General features: G+C 44.5%; 1 pseudogene; it reads right to left on the reverse strand.

Moving 5' to 3' along the window:
• Positions 1 to 241: 241 nt before the first annotated feature.
• Positions 242 to 360, reverse strand: LOC116559089 (annotated as a pseudogene).
• Between the last annotated feature and the right edge of the window lie 3,547 nt (positions 361 to 3,907).

Raw genomic sequence — 3,907 nt, forward strand, 5'->3', positions numbered from 1 at the left:
TAACTGATCCACTTATAAAAGTCTCCACTTGAGGACAGTGACTCTGCAGCACAGCAGCTCCTTCGCAATCCTATGGGAGGCATTGCTGACTAATTTGGTATGTTGTCTGCTGAGCCAGCCCCTAAATCTTACCACAGTGTTCCAGGAAGCTTGGATTAATCCAAGTCAGCAGGTTACGGAAAAATTATTTGCTATGTCCATTCCAGTTACTTTTATTTATTTATTTATTTGTTAATTAAAAAGCCTACAGCGCCCAGTATTCCCAGGTGGTCTCCCATCCAAGTACTAACCAGGCCCGACCCTGCTTAGCTTCCGAGATCAGACAAGATTAGGCACTTTCAGGGTGGTATGGCCATAGACTTCAGTTACTTTTCATTGATCTTGTTAGGCACACATGTCCTACAGTCAGCAGAGCCTCCCTCCCGCTGGGGGAGAACAAGGACAGAGCCAGTGCCCCATCTTCAGAAGGATGAGATGGGCTATTGCAGTGAGTGGTACAACACAGGTAGCATCCCCAAAGGTAGAAACTCCTATCCCCAGCTTTGGTTCTGTCATTTCTCTCTCAGTCATATGCTGCTGTCTCTAAATTTTTGACTCTGAGTCCTTTTCATTCTTCCCGTGTGAGGCAGCATGAGCTGCAGAGAAGATGAGAGGTAAAACATAAAAAAAACTAGGCGTGCTGTATAACTTAAGAGTCATTTATTGTCTCAGTCTTAAGAGTTTCTTAATGTCTTCAGAGCAACAGGGCAAGCATTCATGACATAGTTAAGAAATTATAGACTGGACAGGGGAAATGTGGCACATATACGCCATGGAATATTATGCAGCCATCAAAAACGATGAGTTTGTGTCCTTTGTAGGGACACGGATAAACCTGGAAAGCATCATTCTCAGCAAACTGACAGAAGAGCAGAAGATCAAACACCACACGTTCTCACTCACAGGCGGGTGTTGAACAATGAGAACACATGGACACAGGGAGGGGAGCATTACACACTTGGATCTGTTGGGGGGAAATAGGGGAGGGTCAGTGGGGGGTGGGGAGTTGGGGAGAGATAGCATGGGGAGAAATGCCAGATATAGGTGATGGGGAGGAAGGCAGCAAATCACACTGCCACGTGTGTACCTATGCAACAATCTTGCATGTTCTTCACATGCACCCCAAAACCTAAAATGCAATAAAATAAATTAAAAAAAAAAGAAATTATACTATTTTAACAATGTGTATAGATTCTATAGTAATGTTTAATACCATAGAATAGCTATTATTTTGAATGCTATTTACTAGATAATAGATGATTATGTGTCAGCACGAGCAGGCTGTTAAATCCCACAGGTAATTCAGCAGAAAGATATAGTTTGGGTCCCCCAAATGTCAGGAGAGGAGAGGGCCACACAAACCAGCCCTTATGCTACAGTGGGATAGGAGCTTTGCTAAAACTCTCTGTTAGGGAGAATGCAGAGCAGGGACAGGTGACCTGGGGCAATAGCTGGGTGATGAAGATTTGTATGACCTTCAAGAGAAAGGGACAGCAAACAAAAAGCCAAAGAGGAAAGAGAGAATGGCCCCTCCAAAACTGCAAGTCATTCACACGGGTATAGCCAGGGGAGCTGGGAAGTGGCTATAGATGAGCCTAGAGATGCTCATGAATGACACTGAATCTTGTTGAAAAGTTGGGTTGGGCTTGGCTGTGAGGGCAGCAATGAGCTGCAGAAGCAGGTGAGCAAGGAAAGGTGTGATGGCATCACTGAGGAAGCAGCAAAGATGGATTAGAGGCCAGCAGCATGGAGTCCTTTTAGTGACCCAGCCAAAAAACAAAGGTAGCAGCAACAGGAGAGGTGGAGGAAGAATTTAAAACACAAGAAGACAGAAGACAGGTCAGGATCTGCTAATGAACTGTTTTGAGGCTTTTTGGGAGGGAGAACTCACCCATGGCTTCCAGATTTCCAGCTTAGGTTGGGATTAGAACAGGGAGGAAGTATTCAGATTGAGGTGATGGCTGATACTTAGGGTTAGGAGGATCCTTAGAAGATTAAAGTCCAACTTCCTGCTTTAAGCCATCACCCATGCCAAATTTAAAGCATCCAGGATAAACAAAGGTTTATTCAATTCAAAAATTATAGCAGAAGAGATCATCCCTTTTCTCTTCCACAGGAAACCATCCCAGCTCAGAACAATCCTCCTAATAAAGAAATGCTCTATCCTGAGTCCACTTTATTCAGCTAGAATTTTTTGAGATTGTTATGTGTAAGTTACTTCAGAGTTCCAATCTTTTTTCCTCTTCCTGTTTGTTTGTTTTTTTTTGTTTTGTTTTTTTTTTTTTTTTGCTTCTTGCAGACATAGAGTGTAGACTTGGCTTAGGGATGGCCGTGACAGGAAACTCCAAGGACACATTTTACAAAAGATCTAACTTAGCTGCTAAAATTTCCAGCAGCACTAGAATGATTAATGAAGGGCTAAGTAACCCATCTCAGTGCGTTATTATCTGGCAGACACTAGTTCATCATCTGCAGCATATCCAACAAAACACATCAATGTGCACACACTCAAAAAGAAGGACAAGGTGGGGAAAGAAAAAGGCAGAAAAGATGGGAAGCAGAGGAGGAGGGGAGGAAGAGAAGGAGAAGAAGAAAGAAATGGAAAGAAACAGAGTGAAAGCATGTTACATAAGGTTAAATTGGAAGGCTGGAAGGACTGACCTGAGAAAGACGAGAAGGGAAGTCCACAGAAAGTGAAGGAGAGAAAATCCTTCAACTGCAGGAGGCGGGGGGGTGGGGGCAGGGTGGTACTTGTGACCCAGGATGGCAGAGTGAGGTCAAGGTTGGGGTAAGGACAGCCTCCAGGAGACATTTGACTCATGATAACAGCACTAGCAGTAATGTTATTCCACAGATTACTAGGGGTGACTCTTCATAAACTTTTTATATAAAGGAATTTAAAGATACAATGGCTAAGAAAAAATGAAACCCTAGAGCCTATCAAATGTGTCTCTGTTGCTGTTGCCAGCTCAGGGCATGCTGTGGCTGTTTGCTCAAGGTCTGGGGTCCAGTCCGCTTTCTGTGCCCCTCTGTGTGTTCCCTCTTGGCACCTTGGCTTACCTCCCTCCCATGGAGCTGTATATAGGTTATACTTGCTCACCACATTTTCCACAACACACTTTGTCCTGGGTTCTGAGGAGCCTTTGAGCTTAGGCTCCACTTGAATCTCTTGGTGACCCTTGTCTCCTCTGGTGCCAGCCTTCTGACCTGCCACTTCTGGACTGTGGCTCTCAGAAAGCTTATGCAGCCCCTTTCACTATGCAACTTTGAAGGTCTTCTCCATTTGGAAGATAAGAAATTATACTACCTTAACAATGTATATAGATTCTACAGTAATGTTTAATACCATAGAATAGCTATTACAGACTTCTCTCACTCCTTCTTGACCTAGGCTTTCTGTCTCCAAAGAGAACATTGGAAGAGCAGTGGAGCAAAGTGGAGCAAAGTTAGAGGAATGTGGCCAGTTCATTAGCATCACACTTGGTATCTGAGTGTTTGAGGGCTGTGTGGCAAAGCACCACAGACACAGATTGAGTGGCTTAAACAACAGAAATCTCTTCCTTCACAGTTCTGGAGGCTGGAAGTTCAAGGTCAAGGTGTCTATAGTGTTCGTTCTTTCAGGGCTGTAAGAGAGAATCTGTTTTGGCTGGGCGCAGTGGCTTATGCCTGTAATCCCAGAACTTCAGGAGGCCGAGGCAAGATCACCTGAGGTCAGGAGTTTGAGACAAGCCTGGCCAACATGGTAAAACCCGTCTCTACTAAAATTACAAAAAAATTAGCCAGGTGTGACGGTGGGTGCCTGTAATCCCAGCTACTTGGGAGGCTGAGGCAGGAGAGTCGCTTGAACCTCAGAGGCAGAGGTTGCAGT

Source organism: Sapajus apella, unplaced genomic scaffold, assembly GCF_009761245.1.
Source record: "Sapajus apella isolate SASKATOON/1434 unplaced genomic scaffold, GSC_monkey_1.0 scaffold22, whole genome shotgun sequence".
NCBI lineage: Eukaryota > Metazoa > Chordata > Mammalia > Primates > Cebidae > Sapajus > Sapajus apella.